General features: G+C 42.3%; 1 pseudogene across 1 annotated transcript; it reads left to right on the top strand.

The window, feature by feature from the left end:
- The first annotated feature begins 2,399 nt into the window (after nt 1–2,399).
- LOC115894716 lies at nt 2,400–3,661 on the top strand (annotated as a pseudogene). Its single transcript, XR_004054852.1, has one exon. The product of XR_004054852.1 is annotated as an L-lactate dehydrogenase B chain pseudogene (transcript).
- The last annotated feature ends 13,369 nt before the right edge of the window (nt 3,662–17,030 follow it).

Here is a 17,030-nt window from a genome sequence, read left to right as displayed (position 1 = left end):
GTGGAGAAATGGTTTGCATTTGAGAAAGAGGCCTAAAGAATACAATGCATCTCTACTTTAATTTTTCAAGAAAAATGCCTGCCCAACCTTAAAAAATCAGGTAAGTAACATAGAGAGTAGGGACTACCATAAAACTATTTACACAGCTAACTGGGATTAAAGTAGACCTCAGAGCTTTTAGTGACATCTCCTGACCTCTGCTGGACATATTTGGGATTGCATAGATCCCAGGTCCTTGAAAGTAACCAGCAAAATAAGAATCTTAAAGTTTACAGAATGCCTCATCTAAATCTCTCATTTCAGAGATGAATAAAATAAGGTTCAATGGGCTTATGTGACCTACCCAAGAGTACACAATTACTTATGAAGTGGCATATTCAGGACCAGTACCTAGAAATCATTTATTGCCCAGTAAACCACATATGCAAATGTTGATTAACTTCACTGGAATGAATAGATACTCTTTGGATTATCTTTAGAGTACCATCATTTTTAGAAATAAGAACAGCTGACATGGACAAAGTGGTAACAAAGGGTCAAAATTAGAATTATTTGAACAAGGTCATAGTTACCTTTATATCCCATATCCCATATCCCCAATCCCATAACTCCGTCATTATCTTCAGTGACTGATGATGTCTGTAGAGTAACAAAGAAGAGAGTCAGAGAATTCATTTTCACAAAAGCATTTTTTTCAGTTGTAAATATTTATTCCTGATTGTATTTGTTAAAATGAGCTTGCCTTCCTAGAGGAAACTTCAACTGGCCATAGGAAATAAGACTGCCCAGGGTTAAAAGGACCGTTCCTTTCGAGAACTAACTCTACCAGTGTTCCTGCAAAGACACATGGAACCCAAGGGAGGCACCCAGAGGTCTCTGATGCTTCTTCAGCTGGGAGTTATGGGTCTCCCTATTGAGGCTGTATATAGAAGAGAAAGCTGAAAGACCACTGAACTATGTAGTCAAATTATTCTACACTTTAATATCTCCAAATGCATAGTGTTAATGAAAGGAGTAGAGTATTATCTTTGAAAGAACGTAAGCTTTGCAGCCATGCAGTTAGTGGCTGCTTACTACCTGTGTGAGCTTAGGTAAATGACTTAATCTCTCTGAGCTTCAGTGTCCTCAACAATAAAACAGGAATCATAAATGATACTTTTCCAGAAAGTTGTTTGAGAGTACATGAGATTGTGTGTGAAAATCCTAAGCAAAGTACCTGGTGTTACAGGCCAAAAGCAGGGATAATGTTTGATTTCTTCATGGAATTAAATATACACCAGATTTTTTTTTTTTTTTTTTTTTTTGAGACTGGGTCTCATTCTGTTGCCCAAGCTGGACTGCAGTGGTGCAATAACGGCTTACTCCAGCCTCGAAGTGATCCTCCCACCTCAGCCTCCTGAGTAGCTGGAACTATATAGAGGCACATGCCACCATGCCTAGCTAATTTTTTTCTTTTAATTTTTTGTAGAGATAGAATCTTGCTATGTTGCTCAAGCTGATCTTGAACTCCTGACCTCAAATGATCCTCCTGCTGCCTCCTGCCTCAGCCTCCCAAAGCACTGGGATTATAGGTGTGTGAGCCACCACACCAGGTCTATGGCGGATTTTTTTTTTTTTTTTTTTTTTAAATTTCCGATAGGGTTTTACTCTGTTGCCCAGGCTGGAGTGCAGTGGAACGATCTTGTCTCACTGCAGCCTCGACCTCCCAGACTCAAGCAGTCCTCCCACCTCAGCCTACCAAGTAGCTGGGACCACAGGCACCACCACACCTGGCTAACTTTTTGTATTTTTTGTAGAGATGGGTTTCACCATGTTGTCCAGGTTGGTCTCAAACTCCTGGGCTCAAGATGTACCCACCTCAGTTTCCCAAAGTGCTAGGATTACAGATGTAAGCCATTGTGCCTAGTCTAAAATGTCTCTAAGGCATTTGTGAATAAAGTCTTGTCCATTTCAGATTATTTTATTGGGTCTTTGAGATACAGAATTGAGTATTTCTCCATGATAAATGTATAAATCAGCACTTTTTTTTTTTGTGGGAAAAAGTGTGTCTGGGCCGGGCACAGTGGCTCATGCCTGTGATCCCAGCACATTGGGAGGCTGGCGCAGGTGGATCACTTGAGCCCAGGAGTTTGAGACCAGCCTGGGCAACATGGCAAAACCCCACCTCTGCTAAAAATACAAAAATTAGCCAGTCTCATACCCAGTCTCAAAATTAATTAATTACTTAAAAAATAAAAAATTAAAAAAAGAGACACTTTAATTTAAAACTTTAAATTAAAACGTCCCCACTCCAGATTTTGTTGCTGTTGTTTGCTTTTTGTAGTTTTGCTGTGCCTTCCCCATGATAAAAAGCGCTCTTAAAACTTGGCAGCTGGGATTGTCTTCTCCGCACTGCTGCTGTTACAGAGGTCTCCAGCGCCTTCCCTCTCCTGTGCAAAATGGCAACTCTTAAGGAAAAACTCATTGCACCAGTTGCGGAAGAAGAGGCAACAGTCCCAAACAATAAAATCACTGTAGTGGGTGTTGGACAAGTTGGTATGGCGTGTGCTATCAGCATTCTGGGAAAGTCTCTGGCTGATGAACTTGCTCTTGTGGATGTTTTGGAAGATAAGCTTAAAGGAGAAATGATGGATCTGCAGCATGGGCAGCATGGGAGCTTATTTCTTCAGACGCCTAAAATTGTGGCAGATAAAGATTATTCTGTGACTGCCAATTCTAAGATTGTAGTGGTAACTGCAGGAGTCCGTCAGCAAGGAGAGTCGACTCAATCTGGTGCAGAGAAATGTTAATGTCTTCAAATTCATTATTCCTCAGATTGTCAAGTACAGTCCTGATTGCATCATAATTGTGGTTTCCAACCCAGTGGACATTCTTACATATGCTACCTGGAAACTAAGCGGATTACCCAAACACCGCGTGATTGGAAGTGGATGTAATCTGGATTCTGCTAGATTTCGCTACCTTATGGCTGAAAAACTTGGCATTCATCCCAGCAGCTGCCATGGGTGGATTTTGGGGGAACATGGCGACTCAAGTGTGGCTGTGTGGAGTGGTGTGAATGTGGCAGGTGTTTCTCTCCAGGAATTGAATCCAGAAATGGGAACTGACAATGATAGTGAAAATTGGAAGGAAGTGCATAAGATGGTGGTTGAAAGTGCCTATGAAGTCATCAAGCTAAAAGGATATACCAACTGGGCTATTGGATTAAGTGTGGCTGATCTTATTGAATCCATGTTGAAAAATCTATCCAGGATTCATCCCATGTCAAAAATGGTAAAGGGGATGTATGGCATCGAGAATGAAGTCTTCCTGAGCCTTCCGTCTCAATGCCCGAGGATTAACCAGCGTTATCAACCAGAAGCTAAAGGATGATGAAGTTGCTCAGCTCAAGAAAAGTGCAGATACCCTGTGGGACATCCAGAAGGACTTAAAAGACCTGTGACTACTGGGCTCTAGGCTATAGAAATTTAAAAACTACAATGTTATTAACTCTGAGCCTTTAGTTTTCATCCGTGTACATGGATCGCAGTTTGCTTTGATCTTCTTCAATATGTGAATTTGGGCTCACAGAATCAAAGCCTATGCTTGGTTTAATGCTTGCAATATGAGCTCTTGAACAAATAAAATTAACTATTGTAGTGTGAAAAAAAAAAAAAAAAAACTTGGCAGCTGGTTGGGTGCAGTGGCTTACGCCTGTAATCCCAGCACTTTGGTAAGCTGGGGTGGGCAGATCACCTGAGGTCAGGACTTCAAGACCAGCCTGGCCAACATGGTGAAACTCTGTCTCTACTAAAAATACAAAAATTAGCCAGGTGTGGTGGTGGATACCTGTAATCCCAGCTACTTGGGAGGCTGAGGCAGAAGGATCACTTGAACCTCGGAGGCGGAGGTTGCAGTGAGCCGAGATCGTGCCACTGTACTCCAGCCTGGGCAACAGAGTGAGACTCTGTCTCAAAGAAAAGAAAAAAGAAAAGAAAAGAAAAAAAAAAAAACTAGGCAGCTAAATTGGTTGTGTGTGTATGTGTGTGTGTTTAAACATTTCACAGACATTTACTAAGCACATTTCCTTCAAGAAGAGAAGAAACAAGTTTTTGTCAATAAGACACCGTGGATATGATGCCTCCCTGAGTTAATTAAATCAACCCAGACTATTTTTCGTTGCCATGAGGGAGAGAGAGTACACCCCTGTCCCTTTATGGTATTAGAGATTGTCTAGTCCAGCATGCTCTGTGGAATCCTGCAGGAGTCACAGCAGGGCACTACTGAGAAAGTGCCAAGAGGACAGGATTCTCTTAAACCAGAGCAGCACTGTGTGGACCAGTTTTATGAGTTAACTACTCCTATAAGGGAGATTTGTTTGCATGAAATTTCTTATGGCTGAAACATATTTGCAGAACACAGATCTAGGCTCATTCCCTAATTTTACATATGAGGAAACTGAGGCTTGGGGAAGTGAAATGACATCACTAAGTTAAAGCAGAGCTGGAAACAGTACTCAACGATTTGTATCAGTTGGGGGACTTGGGTGCTGGTTAGATGCCAATTCTGGATAACCAAAGTAAAGACTCATAGAGGCCTGTAAAATTGACAGCAGCCTGATAGTCAGGGTTGGAAATGGCCAGAACCATGAGCACACTGGAAGGCCAAGAAGCTGGACAGAGTTCACAGAAAGTCCACAAATAGTTTCATAACCAGAGGATCCTGTAGAAATGTTGGTGCTTGTACTGCCTCTTCTGCAATGCATGGCACCAACCTTCTCCTCTGATATGGTTAGACCGTGTCCCCACCCAAATTTCATCTTGAATCTCCACAGGGACTCCGCGGGAGGTACCTGAATCATGGGGGTGGTTACCTCCATGTTGTTCTTGTGATGGTGAGTGAGTTCTCACGGGATTTGATGGTTTTATAAGGGGTTTTCCCCCCTCTTTGCTCTGCGCTTCTTGCTGCTGTCATGTGAAGAAAGATGTGTTTGTTTCCCCTTCTGCCATGATTGTAAGTTTCCTGAGGCCTCCCAGCCCTGCAGAACTAAGTCAATTAAACCTCTTTCCCTTATAAATTGCTCAGCTCAGGTATTTCCTCATAGCAGCATGAGAACGGAGTAATACACCCTCTTATTCTCATGTCACTTGATTTAAAGTCCCAGGAGAGAGTTTGTAATTGGCTGGGTTGAAGTCACATTCTCACACTCAGGCTGAATGGGAGCCAGGTCTGGCCCCTTGAGCATCCATAGCGGGACCACTGCCCACAATTAGCCATCCACATTGGGGAAGGGTAATGCCCCAAAGGGAATTCTAGATATTGCGAAGGGGAAATGGATGTGGGCAGCCCAAAGCGCAACTAAAGGGACCCTAATGGCCTATAGCAGATCCTGATAACATGGACATTTTGTCTCAAGCAGGAAGAGCTACAGCAGGGAGAAAAGGATCTTTGCTGATGTTGAACATCAACAGGGCAAGCCTCTTTTCTTCAGTTACATGCTGCAGTTGTGAGAACTCTGACATTAGTCTCTATACACTCCTCCAGCTCATCACTAACTGAAAACTAGTTATTCAATAATCCTATACCCATTGCTGAGCAGCCACTCGTTTAGAATATTACCTTTTTAAACATAGGTGTAGGTCCAAAGTCAGGATAAATAATAGGTTGAGCCTTTAGGGAAGTCAGAGTTCTCCAGAGAAACAGAACCAATAGGATATATATGCATGGGGAGAGGGATTTACTTTTTAAAATTGGCTCATGCAATTGTGGAGGCTGGCAAAGCCCAAAATCTGCAGGGTCAGCAGGCAGGCTGGAGACCCACGGAAGAGGTGCAGCTGAGCCCAAAGGCAGTCCACTCACAGGATTCCCTCTTCTTCTGGGCAGGTAATCATTTTCCTATTAAGGCCTTCAACTGATTGGTTGAGGCCCACCTATGTTATCAAAGGTCATCTGCTTTACTCAAAGTCTATTGATTTAAATGTTAATCTCATCTAAAAAATACCTTCACAGAATCATCTAAAATAATATTTGATCAAATATCTGGGTATCGTGGCCTAGCCAAGTTAACACATAAAATTACCCATCACAGACAGGTCTCAGAAAAGGAGCTGGGAAGGCTTGAATGACTTTACAGCCAACTGTAGCCACAGCAGGACCTTGGGCAGTCACTTTCCTCTCTGAGTCTCATTATTTGTAAAATGAGGGTTTGAATTGGGTGGTGTCTAAGGGTTTAAGGGATAAAATGGCAAGGTGAGTGTGAACATCTAGTTTATCTCCCCTCCCAGATTTTTCCAACACGGGAAATTTCCAACAGTTTGGGATGGCAGGGACTTGGATCAGACACAGAAAGGAGGCAGAGTGCTCCTTAAGGGGTTTCCTGCCCAGCACCCATTTCCTTCTGCCCTACAGTATCCCAGTTTTTATTCAGATTCCCACCTTCTCTCACGTAACCCCTCAGACACAGAAAGGAGGCAGAGTGCTCCTTAAGGGGTTTCCTGCCCAGCACCCATTTCCTTCTGTCCTACAGTATCCCAGTTTTTATTCAGATTCCCACCTTCTCTCACGTAACCCCATGTGCTTCAAGACTGACCTCACTGCCAGCACCAGGGATTGGTCCAATTGGCCTAAGTGGATTTCTATCCCCAACCATTGATTGTTTCAGGAATCCAGGCCTGAGCGGATTCGCACGTGACGTCTCCCTGGATACGGGGATGGTTTCACAAAGGGATTGGAGTCACTGAGATGTAAGGAGAAGTCTGCTGGCAGCTTCTGGGACATTATACCCTGGTGCTGAAGAGATCGCTGCTGGAAAAGGCTATCTTCCTGGGGATGTTGTCAGGTGAGACCTAGAATTGTGGCAGCCACCTTGCCGCCACCTTGGCAGCCACCTTGCCGCACGGGGAAAAGATGAGCCTGGGGAGTCCCAAGAACCAGAGCGCGAGCCCTGATTGCCCCACATCTCATCCCCCACCCCCACCAGTGACGGACCTTTTAAGCGATAGGAGCCAATAAATCCTCTTTATTTCTGTTACCGTAGCAAATGGAAACCTAATAGAGACACTATAATGGCTACCATTCCAATGCTTTTGGAATTAGTGCTAGGAGAACCCGAACAGAGCCCTTCTCCTCTCCGGTCTTCGATAGCCGGGGGCGGGCCGACCCAGCACGCAGGAGGCCTGCACCGCCCAGCCTTCTCGCTGAACCAGGCAGCAGCTACACCACATGGGGCTCCCTCCCACGTGAGGCAACGCAGGAAAAGACGCTACAAATCAGAGATGACCACCCTGGAGAAGCAGGAGAAACTCCCCAACTTGAATGAATGTATCAATATTTGAGAAAATGTAGGAGGTGGATGTTACTCTTTAATCTGCTCAGCATCCTTCCCCTATCCCTTTTGATAATTGGCCTCATCCAGTGGACACAGTGCTTGGAATGAGATCCAGGCTAGGCCAATCAATCTCTCCCCGAAGTGTTTCCCTGAAGCTGGAAGAGAGGAACTCTGTCCTCTCTTGGATTACAGAGCTGGAAGGAGATGAATTTGATGCTACTAGTGTTCATGTTTCTAACCAAGGGAGATGGGGCCTAGCAAGCCTTAATGGTCTTCGTTTATTTTCCGTCAGACCTTTTAAGCTTCCCCCATGGTGACCAGCCCGAGTAATGCACATTTAATTCAACTTCTAATGCAGGAAAATCAATTGCATTGCACCAAAGACAGTTTATTACATGTAATCTGAAGTTTAATACATAAATAAACAAGCAATATACACACAACATGGCACTTAAGAGTTCAATTTGGGGGCCTATTTCCCCCCAGAAATCAAAATATTTATACTGTCCTAAAATATTTCACATTATGAAATAAAGTTTGTTTTTTGTTTTTTAATCCAGGCTGGAATTGCTTCAAACTTTTTTTTCCTTTGACTTTTATTTTAAGTTCAGGGGTACATGCGCAGGATGTGAAAGTCTGTTACATGGGTAAATGTGTGCCACGGGAAACTTTTAAAATAATAATTATGATGGCTTTTATTTTAACAATACTTTACAGTTCACAAATTGTTTTCAGATATCTTACCCTATTTCGATCTTCCTCCTCAAATGCTTGTGAGTTAGATAGGACAAGTAAACCCACTTAGCAGATGAGGAAACTGAGCGATGAAAAGAACCCAACTACAAGAACGAGGAGCACCTAACACCCACCCAATCTAGGATGTTATTAGTCCCAAAAGTACCTCATTCTTTTTGGAGCTGGTGGGGGTGGGGAGATGGAAGCAGGAAGAGCCCAAATTGTGTCTACCACTGGAATTCAGATATGCCTCAACTTGATAAAGTAGGCTCACTAGAAGGCTTTATGTTTTCTGCTAGTTTGTTCTGTAGGTTTTTAGAGATCTCTCAGGTGGAGAGGGTTGAATTCATCATACCTCTCAATTCATGGTACGTTATCATCAGCAAGGAACTGCTCTTGTTTTATTCAATTACGTACTTTCCTTTTATACACCATCCATATTCTTTTTTTTTTTTTTTTGATAAGGTCTCACTCTGTTGTCCAGACTGGAGTGCAGTGGTGCAATCATAGCTCATTATAGCCTTGACTTCCTGGGCTCAATCGATCTGCCTGCCTCAGCCTCCTGAGTAGCTGGGACTACAGGTGTGTGCCACCACACCCAGCTAATTTTTTTGTATTTTTTGTGGAGACGGACTTTCACCACATTGCCCAGGATTCCTTGGGCTAGCCTTGAATTCCTGGGCTCAAATGATCTGCCCACCTAGGCTTCCTAAAGTGTTAGGATTACAAGTGTGAGCCACACAACCCAGCCCACACTCTATTTATATAGAGTGTGTGGCAAAACAGCCAAAGCTATTCTCTAGTTTCCAAGGTGGGGGTGCAGATAATACTTTAGCTTTTTTAAAAAATCTGGATCATGTTTATTTAGTTATTCATTTTGCAAAAATCTATTGTGCTGTGTACTTAATAATTAGTGTAGCTTTCTGTAAGTATATACTTCATTAAAAATTTTACTTGAAAAAGTCCTGTTGGGATTTTGAATCATCTTGCATAAATTTATAGATGAATTTGGGAGTGAATTGATATCTTAGAATTGTTAAGGTCATCTTATCCATGAACATGTTGCTAACATTTTAAGAGAGATATTTGTCATGAGGGATATTGGTCTGTAACTTTTTGGTTTGGGGTTGTTTCTTTCTTTTCTTTTTCCTTGCAAAGTCTTCCTCTGGATTTAGTAACAGTATAATGTTGGCCTCCTAGAATGAGTTGGGGAGCGTTAACTCCTCTTCAATTTTCTGAAAGAGTTTGTGCAGAATTGATATTATTTATTCCTTAAATGTGATAGAATTCACCAGAGAAGCTACCTGGGCTTGAAGTTTTCTCTGTGGGAAGGATTTTTCACTTCAGATTCTATTTCTTTAATAGATACAAGACTACACAGATTATTTCTTTTCTTTTCTTTTCTTTCTTTTTTTTTTTTTTTGAGATGGAGTTTTGCTCTGCCTCCCGGGCTGGACTGCAGTGGTGCGATCTCTGCTCACCGCAACCTCCACCTGCCAGGTTCAAGCGATTCTCCTGCCTCAGCCTCTCAAGTATCTGGGATTACAGGTGCCCACCACCATGCCCAACTTTTTTCTTTACTTTTAGTAGAGACAGGGTTTCACTATGTTGGTCAGGCTGATCTCGAATTTCCGACCTCAGGTGATCCACTTGCCTTGGCCTCCCAGAGTGCTGGGATTACTTCCAGTCCTGCAAGCTCCATTAACAGTGAATGCCCTATCCATGTGTATCATTTTACGGGCGTGAACCACCGTACCTGGTCATCTGTTTCTTTTTGAATGAGTTTTGGTAGTGTGTCCAGAATTTGTGGGTTCTTGGTCTTGCTGACTTCAAGAATGAAACCGCGGACCTTCGTTCGCGGTTTGAGTGTTACAGCTCTTAAAAAGGCAGTGAGTCTGCAGTTGTTCCTTCTGATGTTCGGACATGTTTGGAATTTCTTCTTTCTGGTGGGTTCCTGGTCTGGCTGGCTTCAGGAGTGAAGCTGCAGACCTTTGCAGTGAGTGTTACAGCTCATGAAGGCAGTGTGGACCCAAAGAGTGAGCAGTAGCAAGAGTTATTGTAAACAGCGAAAGACCAATTCTTCCACATTGTCCAAGCGGACCCAAGCGGGTTGCTGCTGGCTGGCTTGGGCAGCCTGCTTTTATTTTTGTATCTGGCGCCACCCACATCCTGCTGATTGGTCCATTTTACAGAGAGCTGATTGATCATTTTACAGAGAGCTGATCATTCCGTTTTACAGAGAGCTGATTGGACTGTTTTGACAGGGTGCTGATTGGTGCGTTTACAATCCCTGAGCTAGACACAGAGTGCTGATTGGTGCATTTACAATCCTCTAGCTAGACATAAAAGTTCTCCAAGTCTCCACTAGATTAGCTAGACACAGAGCACTGACTGGTGTATTTACAATCCTTTAGCTAGATACAGAGTGCTAGACAGAAAAGTTCTCCAAGTCCCCACTAGATTAGCTAGATACAGAGTACTGACTGGTGTATTTACAAACCTTCCACTAGACACAGGGTGCTGATTGGTGCATTTACAATCCCTGAGCTAGACATAAAGTTTCTCCAAGTCCCCACTAGACTCAGGAGACCAGCTGGCTTCACCTAGTGGATCCTACACTGGGGTGGCAGGCAGAGCTGCTCACCAGTCCCGTGCCATGCATCCACACTCCTCAGCCCTTGGGTGGTTGATGGGACCGGGTGCCGTGGAACGGGCGGCGCTCGTTGGGGAGGCTCAGGCATGGCGGGCTGCAGGTCTCCAGCCCTGCCCTGTGGGGAGGCAGCTGAGGCCTGGTGAGAATTCGAGTGCAGCGCCAGTGGGTCGGCACTGCTGGGGGACCTGGTGCACCTTCCACAGCTGCTGGCCCGGGTGCTAAGCTCCTCACTGCCCAGGGTCCGTGGGCCGGCTGGCTGCCCCGAGTGCGGACCCGCCAAGCCCACACCCACCGGAAACTCGCTGGCCCGCCAGCGCGGGGCTGCAGCCCTGGTTCCGGTTCGCCTGTGCCTCTCCTGCCACACCTCCCAGCAAGCAGAGGGAGCCAGCTCCAGCCTTGGCCAGCCCAGAGAGGGGCTCCCACAGTGCAGCGGTGGGCTGAAGGGCTCCTCAAGCGTGGCCAGAGTGGGCGTCAAGGCCGAGGAGGCCCGGAGAGGAAGCGAAGGCTGCCAGGGCTGCCAGCACACTGTCACCTCTCAGTAGTTTACGTCTTTCAAAACATTTGTCCATTTCATCCAAGTTGTCATATAAATTGCCCTAAGGCCAGGCGTGGTGGCTCACATCTGTAATCCCAGCCCACTGAGGGGCTGAGATGGGAGATTGTCCGAGGTTTGGAGTTTGAAACCAGCCTGAGCAACATTGCAAGACCCTGTCTCTACAAAAACAATTTTTTAAATTAGCTGGTGTTGTCGTACATGCCTGTAGTCCCAACTACTCAGGGGTCTGAGGTGGGAAGATCACTTGAGTCTAGGAGTTTGAGGCTGCAATGAGCTATGATCATGCCACTGCACTTAGCTTGGGTGACAGAGTGAGATCCTATCTCAAAAAAAAAAAAAAAATTGTCATAAAATTGTTCATAAAATTCCCTTATCATCCTCTAATATCTAAGAGTCCGTGGGGATGTTGGCTGTCTCATTCCTGATATTGTTAATTTGTATCCTCCCTTTCTTTCCTGATTAGTGTGGCTAGAGGTTTTCAATCTTACTGATCTTCTCAAAGAAAGGGCTTTTTGTTCCACTGCATTTTTTCTATCATTTTTCTGTTTTCTAGTGTGTTGATTGCCACTCTAATCTTTGCTATTTCCTTTCTTCTGATTATTTTGGATTTAATTTGCTCTTCTTTTTTTTAAGAATCTTAAGGTGGAGGCTGAGAACATTGACATGAAAAAAATAGATCAATGGACTCACACAGAGTCCAGAAATAGACCTGCACTTACATGGACAACTGGTTTTTATTAAAAGTGCAAAGACAACTCAGTGGAGAAAAGACAGTCTTTTAAATAAATGGTACTAGAATAACTGGATATCCATATGCAATACAATGGATTTTGATTCCTGTCGCATAAGATATTAAAAAATTGATTCAGATGTATCATAGACCCAAAGGTGGAACCTAAAACTCGAACATTTCTAGAAGAAAATCTTTGTGACCTTGTATTAGGCAATAATTTCTTAGCTACACCAAAAGCATAATCCATAAAAGAAGAAATTGATAAACTGGACTTTAGTAAAATTAAGAATCTCTGCTCTTTGAAACATCTGGGTAAGACAATAAAAAGTCAGCCCAGAGACTGAAGTAAATATTTGCAAATCATATATTTAATAAAGGACTTGTATCCAGAATATACTCAGCACTCTCAAAACTCAATAATAAGAAACAACTCAACTTTTTTAAATAGGCAAAATATTTGAACAGATATTTTACCAAAGAAGGCATGTAGATGGCAAATAAGTACAGTCATGTGTCACTTAGCAACAGAGATATGTTCTGAGAAATGTATTGTCAGATGGTTCTATCATTGTGCAAACATCGTAGAGTGTACTATACAAACCTAGACAGTATAACCTACTATACACCTAGGGTATATGGGATAGCCTATTGGATAGGCTACAAACTTGTACAGCAGGTTACTGTCCTGAACATTTTAGACAATTGTAACACAAGGGGAAGTATTTGTGCATCTAAACATAGAAGTGGTATAGTAAAAATATGTATAAAACAGAAAATGGTGCACCTGGATAGGGCATTTACTGTTAATGGAGCTTGCAGGACTGGAAGTTGCTCTGAGTGAGTCAGTGAGTGAGGGTGAGTCACTGTGAAGGCCTAGGACCTTACTGTAACTATTGTGGACTTCATAAACACTGTATACTTAGGCTACACTACATTGATTTTTAAAATATTTTTCTTTCTTCAATAATAAATTAACCTTAGCTTATTGTAACTTTTTGATATTTTTAAACTTCTGACTCTTTTATAATAACACTTAATGTACAACACACATTGTATAGCTACACAGAACTATTTTTTCTTCATATCCTTATTCTCTAAGCATTTTTCTATTAATTTTTTTTTTTTTTTTTTTTACTTCTTAAACCTTTTTGTCCAAAACTAAGACACAAAGACACACATTAGCCTGGGCCTACAAATGGTCAGGTCATCAACATCACTAATATCACTGTCTTCCACCTCCACGTCTTATCCCACTGGAGGGTCTTCAGGGGAAATAACATGCATGGAGCTGTCTTCTCCTGTGTTAACAATCCCTTCTTCTGGAATACCACCTGAAAGAGCCAGCCATTCCACTCCTAAGTATTTATCCAAGAGATATGAGAGTGTAAGTCAGTATAAAGACTTGAATATGAATATTCATATCAGCTTTATTTGTATTAGTTCAAAACTGGAGACAACCTAAATGTGCATCAATGGGTGAATGAATAAACAAATTATGGTATATACAAACCATGGAATAACACTACTTGGCAATAAAGAGGAATATGTTATTGATACACACAACCTGAGGAATGAACCTCAAAATAATTATGCTGAGTTAAAGAAACCAGACAATAAAATTGCTGGATAATTCTATTTATATAAAATTCTAGTAGTGAAAATTAATCTATAGTGACAAAAAATGGTTAGTGGCTGCTTGGGGATGGGAATAAGGGTTCAGGGAGAGGTGAAAGGAAAGGGTTGCAAAAAGATATGAGAAAAGTTTTGGGAATGATGGATATATGTTCACCATTTTTAGGGGTGGTGATTGCACAGGTGTATACATATGTCAAAACTTAAATTGTTCACTTTAAAATGTACTATCAATTGTAGATCAGGTACACTTCAATAAAGCCAGGCACAGTGGCTCATGCCTGTAAGCCCAGCACTTTGGGAGGCTGAGGTGGGCAGCTTGCTTGAGTTCAGAAGCTCAAAGCAGCCTGGGCCACAAGGTAAAACTCCATCTCTACCAAAAATACAAAAATTAGCCAAGTGTGGTGGTGTGAACCTGTAGTCCTGGCTACTTGGAAGACTGAGATGGGAGAATTGCTTGACCTTGAGAGGCGGAGGTTGCAGTAAGCTAGAGATCACGCCACTGCACTCCAGCTTGGATGATAGAGTGAGATCCTGTTGCAGACAAAAAAAAAAAAAAAAAAAAAAAAGAAAAGAAAAAGAAAAAGAAAAAGAAAAAAGGCATGTCTTTCGTTATCTGAGTCTTTTAAAACATCCTTTAAAATATTTTTATATTTTTCCTCATAAAGATTTTGTGCAGTTGTGTTAGGTTAATTCCAGGATACACAATAATTTCTGGTGCTACTGTGATGTATCTTAATTCATATTTTCTCATTACTTACTGTATTAGTAGTATCAGTTATGTCACTTATGTACGGCTGCATAATAAGCCACTCCCTAAACCCAGCGAATAAACACAACCATGTTGTTACTTATGATTCCAGGGGTCAGAGTTTCAGGCAGTGCTCCACAGAAAGTGCTCCACATTATATCAATGGAGTGACTGGACTGTCTTAGAGGCTTCCAGATGGCTTCATTCACATGTCTGGGGGCCCGATGGTGGGCAGGAGAGCAAAGGCACTTTGCAAAGGGATGGATCCAGAGAGGCATGATTCACTGGAGATAGTTTTAAATATTTTACCTTAATGAGGAGGAACACTGTATTGGTTAGATTTATGTGTCAACTTGACTGGGCCATGGGGTGCCCAGGTATTTGGTCACACATTATTCTAGGTGTTTCTGTGAGGCTGTTTTTTGGATGAGCTTAACATTTAAATTGTAGACTAAGGCAAGCAGATTGCCCTCTATAATGTGGATGGGCCTCATCCAATCAGTTGAAGGCCTGACCAGAACAAAAATCTGACCATCCCTCGAGTAGAATTCTCCCACCTAATGGCCTTTGAAATGAGTCATTGGCTCTTCCTGGTTCTACAGTAGCTTCCTGACTTCAGACTTAAACTGGGATATTGACTCAGACTTGGACAGATTTGGATTTGCCAGCCTCCATAATCACATAGACAATTCCTTTAATAAATCCTTTATTATTTCTTTTTTTTTTTTTTTTTTGAGACGGAGTCTTGCTCTGCCACCAAGGCTGGAGTGCAGTGGCCGGCTCTCAGCTCACTGCAAGCTCCGCCTCCCGGGTTCACGCCATTCTCCTGTCTCAGCCTCCCGAGTAGTTGGGACTACAGGCGCCCGCCTCGTCGCCCGGCTAGTTTTTTGTATTTTTTAGTAGAGACGGGGTTTCACCGTGTTAGCCAGGATGGTCTCGATCTCCTGACCTCGTGATCCGCCCGTCTCGGCCTCCCAAAGTGCTGGGATTACAGGCTTGAGCCACCGCGCCCGGCCTATTATTTCTTATAATAAATGAAGGAATGAATGCATCCTACTAATTCTGTTTCTTGAGAGACCCCTGAATAATATAGCACTATTAATTTTGTTAAGTGATCATTTACATGACAACCTTAGGGAACTTTCTTATTCATACATTTTTGCTTCTCTATATAATCCTTACACCTCTAATTTATTTTTATTGCCTTATAATGATGGCAAACAGCTCCAATACTACAACTAAAAGTAACCTTGACAGTGGGCATCCTTATCTTTTTTCTCCATTTTAAAGCAAAATGAGTCTGAAATTTCTCAGCTAACCATAATGCCTTTCTGCAGGTTTTTAGTAGATGTCAAGTTAAGGAGGGTATTCTATTCCTAACTTTTTTTTTTTTTTTTTTTTTTTTTTTTGAGATGGAGTCTCACTCTATCACCCAGGCTGGCATGCAGCGGCACAATCTTGGCTCACTGCAGCCTCCTCCACCTCTGGGTTCAAGTGATCCTCCCACCTCAGCCTCTGAGTAACTGGGATTACAGGTGCCCACCACCATACTGAGCTAATTTTTGTATTTTTAGTAGAGATGGGTTTTCACCATGTTGGCTAGGCTGGTCTTGAACTCCTGGTCTCAAGTGATCCACCCATCTTGGCCTCACAGAGTGATGGAATTACAGGCACAAGCACTGCATATGGACCTATTCCTAACTTTCTGATAGTTTTTTTTAAAAAAAACCATAAATAGCTGTTTACCTTTGCCAAATACTTTTTCTGCATTTACTGAGATAACTGTATGTTTTTCTTTTATATTGATTAATTTTCTAATGTCATATTACTTTGATAGGCCCTACTTTTTGTCTTCTTTTGTATTTGCTTCACTAATATTTTATTTATAATTTTTCCTATCTTTGCTGATAAGTAAAATGAGCCTATAATTTTATTTTCTTTAACTGTTTTATATGACTTTAGAATCAAATTTATACCAGTTCCACAGAATGATTTGGGTAACTTTCTATTTTTATTTTCTGGAAAAGCTTGCACAAGATATGGGGTTTTATTCCTTGCAAGTTTAGTGAAACTTACCTATGAAATAATAGGACCAGAGAATTTGAGGGATGGTGGACGATATCTTGATTGCCAATTTTTTTTTTCTTTTCTTTTCTTTCTTTTTCTTTTCTTTCCTTTTCTTCTTTTTCTCTTTCTCTCTTTCTTTCTTTCTTTCTTTCTTTCCTTTCTTTCTCTCTCTCTCTCTTTCTCTCTCTTTCTTTCTTTCTTTCATCTATCTCTCTCTCTCCCTCCAATCCTTTTCTTTTCTTTTGCTTTCTTCTTTCTGTTTTTTCTTTTTGAGACAGTGTCTTGCTCTGTTGGCGAGGCTGGGATGCAGCAGTGTGATTTCAGCTCAAAGCAACCTCTGTCTCCTGGGCTCAAGTGATCCTCCCACTTTAGCCCACTAAATAGCTGGGACCACAGGTGCATGCCATGACACCCAGCTAATTTTTGTATTTTTTGTAGAGATGGGGATCTTACTGTGTTGCCCAGGCTGGTCTCAAACTCCTGAGCTCAAGTTTTCTACCTGCCTTGGCCTCCCAAAGTGCTGGCATCACAGGGATGAGCCACCGCACCTGGCCTTTTGTTTTATTTTGTTTTGTTTTTGTTAGTTTGTTTGTTTTT

Source organism: Rhinopithecus roxellana, chromosome 19 (genome assembly GCF_007565055.1).
Source record: "Rhinopithecus roxellana isolate Shanxi Qingling chromosome 19, ASM756505v1, whole genome shotgun sequence".
Taxonomy (NCBI): domain Eukaryota; kingdom Metazoa; phylum Chordata; class Mammalia; order Primates; family Cercopithecidae; genus Rhinopithecus; species Rhinopithecus roxellana.
The sequence above is the reverse complement of the archived record's forward strand: the minus strand, read 5'-3'. Positions and strand labels throughout refer to the sequence as shown.